We start from the raw sequence: 11,131 nt of genomic DNA on the forward strand, positions 1-11,131 counted from the left end.
GCTTATTAGCATCCTATTAATATGTGCATAAAATGTAGTCTGTGTCTGAGCCCAAATACACAAGCTGGGAAATCAAAGAGAAATCCTTCACACCTTTTGCTGGCTTCATCCTGAACTTTTATTTAGCTTAAAACAACTTCCTTAAGAGAATTTCCTCTTCTAAAGGAAACACTTTTCTCCATACTTAACAGGGGAATACTGTATCGAATTATTTTTGGAGCGACACAGTCACCGTTGAGAGAGAATTGCTTTAATCATGACATATGAATCTTAATTTTGACTTGTGTAAAATACTAATTCAAAAAGTATTGAACCATCTGGGGCTTTTTTTCTTTATAGGTAAAGGTTAGGGAAATATTGAGTAGAGAGTATGTTCACTTGTATTTTATCAAATGTTTATAAAGAAAGGACTGCAAAGGCTGCACTGTGTTACAAGTTTTGTTTTATTTATATGAACAATAGCAGCATACTTGTTTCTGAGTACTTTAGTGCTTTATATGTACTACAAAATTACCTCTAAAACTCGAGTTGGTCTAATACTGACTTAGATAATGCCGTGGAAAAACCTTGTATTTAACACTCATTGCAATTTAAAATTACTTCTGTTTAGCTCATGTTAGTAAGCAGTTGATTTAGGCTGAATTAATATAATTCACTATTAAGCTGAAATAAGAGGTTTGTACAAGTGTAAAATTCAGTGTTTCATTTAAGTATTTTCTAAACCAGTGCAGCTTGGTGCTCAGAGACTGTTCTAGTTGTAAAGTCATGTAGACTGCAGTCTGATGCTAGTTAAGCACTGTCCTTTTCCCAGGCAGATAGAGAAACACCCTGTTAATTTTGTCAGGCAGAAAAGAAAAAATACTTCCCAAGTACAGTACTGACTCTTTTATATTCACACTGCATTTTGGAAATGTGGTAAGTCGATTTTTGTCAGCTTATACACATCTCATAATATTTTTCCCTGCACTAGTAGTCAGACTACCACTTGACTACTACTATTTTTTAACCTGTGATGTTATGGGAGTCCAGTGGCAACTGGCTGTGGAAAAGTGTGTTTCCTAACTGTTCTTGGTCCAAGCTGGTTTGAAAAGTTAAGCCTGAGAGCCTGGCCTGGGCTCAAGAATCATTTGAATGAGTTGTCAGGAATTGTGGCACTCTGTGTGCAGGGGAAGGATGCAGAGCACGAGGAGTTGCCAGAATGGGAATCGTATTCAGGGTGGCATTTGTGTAAAGCAAGCTGAGAGTTGCAGGTGGGGAGGGGGATAGGATAGGTCCTTGCATACGCTGTTTTGTCTGGTGCCTAGCAAAGTCTTAAGTGTGCCTCATACACTGTTAGGAATTGTTTAAAAAAATTGGGGAATTCTGTTAAAGCTTGAGGGTTGAGAAAAGCTTCATTTGACAATGGAAGCTGAAGTGTGTGCTTTTAAAATCAGACCAGCTATTTATGTCCTTTAAATAAATCTAATTTAACATTTCAGCAGCAGTTTCCAATAGCTTTATGCTGTTCAAACCACCAAAAATCTATTTTTGTATGTCGTTCTTCAAGATTTTTTTTTTTTTAAGAAACATTTTTCCCCTTCATTTTCCTGACTCGCAGCCGCCAGTGAAAGTGTCCCCTGAATTGCCTGCAGCCCGATGCCTGCTGGTAACTGTGCTGCAGAACCAGCAGGAGCAGCCTCCAGGCAAGCTCTTCCCACACTCGTGTGCCAATGGGTCTGGAAGCCTGTGTGGAAAAGTCACTGTATCCAATTACTAAGTTGTCATTCAGATTTGTAAAAGTATGCTAATACTTCTTTTTACAGGAGTTCCTCGCACATTATTGCTCAGGGCTTCCACATTGCAGTTTCCCACTGTATGTTAATGTCAAATAAATACATGGGTGACCAGAAAATATAGGCTTCCTCTGCCTGGGCCTGCACACACAAAATACTTGAACTTTTTGTCGCCTGTCAACTGTGTCACGGGGGCCTTGAAGTCTAAAAAGAAACACCAGCTCAAGTTTTCTTCTGTTCCAGTATCTTAAGCTTGTTTAAAGTGAATATTTTCCACAGTGAGTTGTATACATGGATATAACGCCAATCAGATTAATATGGAAATAAAATAAAATTGAAAAATACCCACAATTTTTTTTCTGCCCAAGATCTATCTGTAGAGGAGACCACATTTGTAGAAATGAATGTCACCTCAGCTCTTTTGATGTAAAGGTCTGTACATGTCTAATTGCACTCATGTTCATTGACTGGCATGTCTGCATGGACATGGGGGGCCCTGGAGTGTTTTGGGTGTAGAGCAGGAAAACAGCAGTGGTGATGAAAATAAGCGTATTTAAACAAGTGACCATGGTTGCTGACAAACTTTAAATCAGCTTTATCCCTACCATTTTAAACTGGAAATACTTGAGATACATTAAAATACTAATATTTACATAGCGAAAGTCTTTAGAGCTAATTAGTTCAGACCTGCAATGTACTTTAGTTGTCCCCCCTTGGCACTCGGCGCCTCTCATCATGGAGTGGGGTTGAGGTCAGACGGATGGATGGAGGATGTGCTTTGCCTTGTGCGTGCCAGCTGCTAGTGGGTGTTTCGGTCCGTAGATTCGGGTTAGAGGTAGCCCAAAGTAAAAATCCCAAAGTGGATGTTGACTCCTCAGCACTGACTTTCCTTCTGCAGGTTCAGCTTCCGCTGTGCTGTGCTGATGTAGATGTGGCCTGAGATGTGCACCCAGAATCTGCTCATTTCATTGCTTTTAAAGTGTCTGCAGTGCATCTTAGGAGGTGTGAAACTCCTGATCCTGTTGAGTCATTTGTACTGATGGAGTCTGTAAAACGGTATTAGGACTTAAAATCTTTAGCTCGGGTATGTAATGCGTTGATACGTGAGCAAACAATCACTCATTTTTAATCGTGACAGCTATTTATTTTGAGGAAATAAAGTAACCTATAGACTGCAGGCCTGGTTGTGCCAGTCTGTGTTAAAAAATAAAAGTCTGTAGGAGCAAAGGATGGTAATTTTGGAATTTTTCCTCAGGTGTTTTCTTCAGAAGAAAAAATTTTGGAGAATATTGAGGAGGAAGAGGGAAAAACTGACTGCAGGGGAAACAGAGAGCAGGGTTCTGCTCCAGCAGAGGACCTGCCAATATCTGTTTCTCTGTTGGGTGTAGTGGGTATTACGAGAAAACCCCCACAGAGTATGTCTGCAGTGAAGCAAGGCATTTAAATATGTGCCTTAATGCTTCAAGTTCACTACCTTCCCAAACCCAAATCTCGCAGTTGCTCTGCATAGGAATGTATATATGTAATAGGTTATGGAGAGTGGAAGCAAGTGGGTGTACATAGCGTAGACGCTGTTTTGCTCTGCTCATTGCTTGCAGATGCCCAGGCTTTGACTGTCTGTGAGCTAGCATTGTTCGAAACTGGGGCTGTAAAACTGTAGTGTGTGACCTGTTGATCTCCGTGGTGTCTCCCGGTGTTTCTGTTTTACGGTCCTTTTACATCTCTCTAGCCTTCCCAGTGCTTGAATTACTGGAATGCAGCACCAGACACCGGGATAAGGCAGGTGAAATGGTTGTAAACTAACAAGGAAATTAAAGGTTTTGCTCCTCTCCTCAACCATTTTGGATTTCAATAAGATTATTAGCATGACAGGGTTGCAGCTATATTTAAAGGAACACAAAATGTGAAATACTGTACGTAGGCCAACGTTTCAGTTGTGACCGTGACAGTTACTTATTAACACCTAAATATCAATATCGTGCTGGTAGGTATCTGTGAATCTTTTCAACCAGCCACAGCAACGCAGTGAAAGGCAAATCTCATGGCTACATTTTACTTGCTTTGTGAGACCAGGCTCTGACTTCTAGAATTTATGACCACTTTCAATCAGGTCCTCACTTAATCACATTTTTATGCTTTCTCCTCATTTTGCAAATAATTAACATGAGAAGGGAAAATCCTAAAGGGGAAGACAGTAGGAAATGAACAGAGAAAAACAGTAAGTGCACTGTCTGCCCCTTTCTCAACCTATTTTTGAGTTTAGTTTATTCAGGGCTTGTGAAGTAGCACATTGTCTTTCCTGTGCAGGGAGAAACTGGGCACCCAGTGACTGAAGATTATGTATGTTACTGGCACAAACCTGAATTTTTCAATTCCTTTGACAGCTAGCCTTGCAAGAATGCCAGGTGTGAATCTCATCAAAGTATTAAATATCGTTTCCTATTTAAAGTAAATATTAGTGGTTTAAAGCAACTTGCAAACTGTGTCCAGTTGGTCTGAGCAGTTTTTTGTTCTGAGGTTTTTGTTTGTGTGGACTTACCTACATTTATAAGTAGTGAATGCTAGCACATGCTTAGCTAGCATGGAGAAAAAGAAACAATGCTATCTGTTTTAGTAGTGCAAGAGGTACCATTGAGAGTTACTACTAACAAAAGCCGTTCTTACTGTTTGCATGAATATTATGCTAAATCTAAACAGAAACCTTGCACTGCTGAAGAGCAACAGATGTGAAAAACTATTGTCTCTAATTGACACTGTGGTGTCGGATGAATGGGAGCAGTGAGCTAAACAAGGTTCTCCTCTGGGTTTGTGCCTCAAGACAGCTCTTACGGCTTCTTCTCTGGTCTCTGGGGTGATGCCATGTTCCCAGCTTTCCCCTTTGGCCAGCACTGACAGATCTGTCCTTTACTTGGTAACGTGCTCCCACAAAATGTTTAAGATTTTTTTAATCTTAATCTTCTTAATCTTTTTAAAATCTGTCATATTTAAATGAAATCAGCTAACAGGTTTGCAACAAGTAATTTCTTAACATTCAGAATGTTAAACACTCATTTGCTTGGGAAAGCAGAACAGTGTGAACCTTATTTCTTTAGGAAAACATACAAAAACCCCCAAATGCTCTGACTATAATAGATTAAGTGATCTACAGCTTGAAGGATAGAGACTCTATGATGATTTTTTTCCACAGGGAATTTAAAGTTTGATTTTCTTTGTGAGCCCAAATATAATGTGAATTTTTCACAAGTGTGTGAGTCTATATAATCCTCCCTAATCTTGTAGCATGGGATTCCTCTTAACATTTACTGCTAAAAGTGAAGTATCTCTCCTAAGCTAGTCATCTAAGATGCCTCCTCCCCCACATGGCCGATAGCAACGCCAGGGTGATTCATCTCACCTGTTTTACTCGCCTATCCTAGAATGGGATAAATGGCAATCTGGAGGCACTTATCTCTCTTGCTTGACTACAGAAGGAGCCTAGATGACTGGCTTCGACGAGCCACCTGATTTGTAGGTGGCTATAGACCAGGGAGACTACCTCTTTTGATCTCAGTGTATAAGTTGCAGTTTTGAAATATGTTTTCTTAGTGCTGAAAGGATTGCTTATATATACGCACATAGTTGTACAAATAATACCGCCTTTCTTATTAGTTGGTGTTTTGTGTATGGATTTGTGTACGCTTAAGTGATCAGTACTTAAGCGTATAATTTTGTGTCCCAAATTTCTTTTTGAGAAGTAGTAAGACAAAACTGAAATGTATATATGCAGATACAGTTACGTAGACACAGTAGTTCCCACAGAGGAACAGGGCAGCTCTCACTGTAATGACTGAAACTCCCACCAGTTTGGTACCTGGGAAAGGCCAATCTAGGCTAATCTCGCTCGAATGGAATAAATAATCCTCGTTATGAAGATTCAGTAAGTGTCCACCATAGCTGTATCCTTTTGGCTGTGAAAGAGGATGTCTGAGCTCGCATGCATTCATGGAGCTGCATGCCAGCAGAGCCCAGCTCAATTCAATTCTGTGATAGGTCTAGATCTGTGGCAGTGGGCAAGCTGGCTGTACCTAGGTTTCCCCATGTGTAATGTTTTTCTGTATTGCCAAGGAACCTCAGTTATGCGGTGCTCCTGTCCTCCAGCATGCAGAGCCTTCAGCACTTGGTTCCCCGCTGAGCCAAGAGGAACAGGCCAGGTACTGAATTCTGTACCTTGGTGGCTATGTGGTCTCCTTGAAGTGCTGAGCTGCAAAGCAGCAGCAGTGAGAACTCAGCTGCAGTGCTGTCACAGTAGTCGGTGATTGCTAGCCACTTCCCATGACATGAGCACTGGCCAGGTAAGCTGTGGATACACACAGGGACTGCAGGGGTTTTCTGAATTATCTTTCTGAATTCTAGGCTGCCAATGTCTGGGAACCATAAGGACACCTCTATACTGCACAGCTGTACAGCAATACGGAGATACATGTCACGAGGCTTAAGCCATATAGCTGGTTATTCTTTGAAACTCATCAGACAGGCATCCTGGGAACTCTGTTGCAGTTTATTCCACTGTCGCTGAAGTTTTTCAGTGCAGGTTGTGGGAGCTGCTGCATGCAGAGACTACAAGTGAACTACTCTGGCAGGCTGTCGGAGGAGCAGGAGTTGGGAGCTTTGGCAAGAACCGTCAGCAGAGGTGGTGTAGGGAGCTAGAGGATAGGTAGCTGGGCACACCTTTGCCAACAGCCAGTAGGGATTTAACATAAAGTGCTGTTGGAAACTAACTCACTAATCTGCTGATGTTCACTTTGATTTTTTTAAAATGGCAGAGACGAGGGGGGAAAAAAACCCAAAATTATTAAAAATGAAGGAAAATTAAAGAGAGAGAAGCATGTCTTGAAGGCAGGGGGTCTGACCTGACATGGAGAGCTCTGAATCTGCACAGTTGCGGTCTGCTTTCCTTATTTTCTTGTAATGCCAAAAGCATCAAGAAATGATCAAACATGAGCTGATGGAGTTTTGGTTAACTTTCATCTAGCAGCGATGATGGAAGCAGAAGTGGCACGTGAGAGCACCTCGGCTGTTGGCGGTTGAAAAGGCAAGGTTAATTTAGTGGAGCCAAGTGGATCGTTCCACCCATATCACGTTATATCGTGACACACACTGGAAAGAGCTCTCGGTTCTCTGGGCTGGATTCTGGCTTGCCTCTGATTTTTGCAGTGGTATAATGCTGCGAAAGTACTTCTTCGTTTTGGCAAAACAGTGGCAAAGTGGCAAAATCTTGGTTTGGGAGATTCCAACCTGCTTTTTTTTGTTTTACAATCTTAAGATGCAAAAATAAGAATCTAGTTTGTGTCACATTTTAATAAAACTCTGCACTTTTACCCTAATAATGTGAGACACAATCTGTGATTGACTTTAAAAGGCTTGGATAATTTATTGAGGTTCTTTGGATAGCAGATACAAAATAGCTTATAATTGATATAAGGATCTCAAAATTGCATATATTTTGTGGAATGTTTTTGGCTGAAGTAGAATATATTTTATGTGGTTCTTTATTAATTATTTAAGGCCATGGCTTAATTTTAAGAACAATATCCTTTTCACTCTGTTCTGCCAAAAAGGCTGTGCTTTGAAAAAATAACATCCTTGTTGCAAAATCTGAGAATTCACAAATATTTTCTCTGTGAGCTGATTTTCCTGACATCAGCCATTGTGTTGTGCATTCTCCTCCAAAAGAGAAGTTGAAAAGGAGAGAGAGACAAAGAGGAAAGGGATCAATTTTATTTTCTTTCCTGAAAAGTATTCTCTTTGGACAGACAGTAATTGTAGTTTCTAATGACACAAACTTGAAGGGAAACAGAAGAAGACTACAAACAGGTTTATGGGCCTATCAGCAGGAATATGTGGCTACAAATTGCTGAGTAAATGAAACAGCCTGTTGTTTCCTAAGCCTGAGTTTGTGAGTGTTATGCCAAAGTATTTGAGGAGGAGCTAGAGCACCAGGCGGTGTAAAGGATACCTGCTGGGTCCTAATTGGTGCCCACTGTTGTTAATGGCTTCCTGTGGCTGAATGTTTACTTGTCATTTGTTTTGTGCTTTGTTTCCCGGCTACTGGAAGGAAAAAAAAATACTGACCAAAACTTTATTTTGCTTTTAAGTGCACATCCCTGGACATCAAGTGCCGTGCTGCAGATTGTCTCACAATGCTAAGTACCTCGAGTCTATTCCTCAGTCCTGTAATTATCTGGTATGCTTCAAAAGTTACATTTGCTTTGGATATTGTTCTTGAATTTGGAAAATTATCTGATTTATTAGAATATATATTAATTATATAGCTGAGAAAATTATGCAATATAAACATCTGGGACTTTGTCTACTGCAAGGCTTTGCACGGTTAGACATTTAAAAAATACCTCAAATAATACCAGTCTATTTTTAATCATCTGTTTTCCTAAAATGTCCATTTCTCCCATAAATCTCAATTTTTGTGGGATACCTGTGAGTGGTCTGTGAAAGATGAGGAAGAACGAAACTTTGCATGCTCAGAACTTCCCTACAAAAGAGTTCCCGCATGTGACACAGCCACCGTCTGGTTTAGTGGTATTTTTTTCTGTTCTAATCCAAAGGGACTAACAAAAAAAACTATCCAGGTCAATGTTTCAGACCCTTTGCTTGCTCTGTCCTTGGTTTCCCTAACAAGACAGCCTGTTAGTGCCAGCTACAGTGTGAACACCTCCCTGCTGGGAAAAAGGAGTGAAACTGCTGTTTTTAACTAGGCCACCGAATAGTTTGTGGTGAATAACCGTGTATACACATTACTGATCAAGAAAGAATTAGAACTAGTAAAAACATCCTAATCCCATAATCTTGAATCATCTGCTTCTCCTACACTGGGTTGTGGGGTTGGGGTTTTTTTGAGTGGTGTCAAGGAAGATTTAGTTTCAGTAATCCTAGAGAGCAACGCAGACTTCTGAGAAAAAAATACCTATATCTCAATTTAGCAACTAATTCTTACTCTGCATACCTCTGAAGAATAACTTTTAGATATTTGCCCTCTGTTGACGGGGGTATACAGCTTGATATATGGAAACATAATATAATTGCAAAGAACTGAATCAGTTTGTTAGTGATAAGGCTATGTTTGAGAGCCACTTCTATAGCAGTAATACGTTAGATTTCAGTCGGTGTTTGAGATGCCCTCAGAGGCAAACCAGACAATGTGGGAGAAGGTTTCAATGAAGTACAGAGCATTTTGTCTGGGAACATAAATCTAATTCCTTGATTACCATTGACTGTCATTTCAGCTCTGTTTCACATACGTGTCTCTTCCGTATGCATTTGGCTTGTCCACCTTGCAGATGCACTGTCTGCAGAGTATTATCTCATGCTATTTTGTGTTACCACTCCAGATAACACCATCTGGAGCTCTCCTTTATCAGGCATCAAGTTTAGAAGCTACTAAGAGGTGAAGGAAACTTCACCCAGTGTAGAAGACTGGGATTTAGATATTGAGTTCCAAATATTTAATCTGTGCTTACCTAGGTACTGGAGAGAGGGAAGGAAGATGGGTCTAAAATTGTCCTTGACAGGCAGCCGGGCAGATTTCCACTTTGCAGGCTGACCTCAGGAAAAGCACATCTAACTAATGTGGGAGCCCTTTTCTGTAATTCCTGAAGGATCATGATCTGTAAGAAAAAAAGAGGCATCTAAGCTGCTTTCCCCTGAGTAGGTAGATGGTGATCAAAAAACAGTGGACAGATTTGCCCCATCTTCAAGGGGAAGCTTAGTATATCTTAGGGTATTCTCATTCCTAAGTACGTCTCTAACACATCTTCTGGCATTTAGCAAGGTATTTGCTATCTTTTTACTTGTTTTGTTGTTGTTATTGAGTATTAAATAATCTAGTATTTTTATATTCTCTTTCTCAGATTAGAAGACTACAGAATAAACTAATTAAGCATGGGGCCTTAAAGAACCAACAGGACTGTAAAGACTTTTGGATGCTGATTCCACAGGGCTGTCATAGTTCACAGCTCAAAGAAAAACTTGAGGATATAAAATCAGAAAGTTGGGTTTCTTACACAGTTGTTCATATCTGAATATTTAAGCAGTTTAGCTGGGGGGGGGGGGAGCACCCCAAACCAAAACTGATTGCAAAAAATGCCAGCAACAAGGCAGCAAAAGAATCCAAACCTTTAAGTGCTGTAGGAGTGTGTAACACATTAAAATCAATGCAGCTGTGCTCATTTGTGTCACCTGAGAATCAAGCCCAGCAATATGGTGTTATTCCTTTAGCATAATTCTTCTGTTTATCACATTTTTTCCTGCTTATTAAACAAAAAATATCCCAGGCTCTAGAAAAAGGAAAACTGAAGTACATTTCAAATAGAGATATGAAACACCAAAATCCAAAGTAATCTTCTTTCAATTATTTTAATAAAAAAGAAGCCTGTATGCCAGAGTATGTAGAAAGTCTGATTAGTTTGCCCGACGTGTTTTGAACAAGTAGTTTTCATGATTGACTGTACTACAGCATTAAACTGATTATTCAAGTACACTAATCTTTGGATTAGGATGAGAAATACCTTGACTTTTGGTTGTGATAATATGTGTATCACTTGCTCATTTTGATCCTCTTAAAAGTAATTGAAATACACAGATTGTGTTCTCAGTCTTTGTTACCTTGCTCCTCTCTTAACCTTTCCCTATTTATTTTACACCCTTATGTTGTTTTGTACCCTAATTTTTACCACAATCCTGCAAATATGTACTTGGTTCACTGCAGCTATTCCATTAATTTAAACTTGCCTGTTGAATCAAGGCTGCCAGATCTACGAATTAAAGGAAAAGAGTATTAGTTGCTTAAAACTGATCCCTTGATTTCTATAGAGGTGTCTCAATCTCCATCGGTAGAGCTGGAGCATAGATCACTCTGCACTTACACTCTGCTTATAGTATAAAATATCTTGTCTTACACAAATCTATGAGTACTATGATATTAAGAAATTAAATAATAGAGATAAATGCTAGTCTAGAAACTGAGTACCAGAGTGTTGGAAAGCTGTTGGAATAAAAATGGTTCAATTCTTTTCACAAGCCAGCAGTAAAATTTTTGTTATGGTTTTGCTTTGACTGTACAGTGATTGCTTCCAAAAGTTTGCCTTCCGGTGCCTTTGTAAGAACCAGTACGGAGCAGCCAGCTGTTGTTTCTCTAAGCCAAAGATGTGGGCAGCTGAAAAAAATAAGCAATTTATATTATAGTTAAACAAAACACTTGTGCTTTCAAACAGTACTACTCAGACTGCAATTATGTCATCCAAAGTCATTTCTCCCTGTGTCTAAGCTGTGCTTGGTATGGGAGAATAGTGGAGGCAGCTACTGTG

At 39.8% G+C, this 11,131-nt stretch overlaps 1 long non-coding RNA gene across 1 annotated transcript in view; it reads left to right on the forward strand.

Annotated features, from left to right (window-relative positions):
• Positions 1-9,815, forward strand: part of LOC127015275 (uncharacterized) — a 33,052-nt gene extending 23,237 nt beyond the window's left edge. Inside the window, exons 3-4 of the long non-coding RNA XR_007766314.1 lie at positions 7,907-7,995; positions 9,677-9,815. This is a non-coding gene — a long non-coding RNA (uncharacterized LOC127015275). The remainder of the gene's footprint in view (positions 1-7,906; positions 7,996-9,676) is intronic.
• Positions 9,816-11,131: the final 1,316 nt, after the last annotated feature.

The sequence above is a fragment of the Gymnogyps californianus genome, chromosome 3, assembly GCF_018139145.2.
Source record: "Gymnogyps californianus isolate 813 chromosome 3, ASM1813914v2, whole genome shotgun sequence".
Lineage (NCBI taxonomy): Eukaryota > Metazoa > Chordata > Aves > Accipitriformes > Cathartidae > Gymnogyps > Gymnogyps californianus.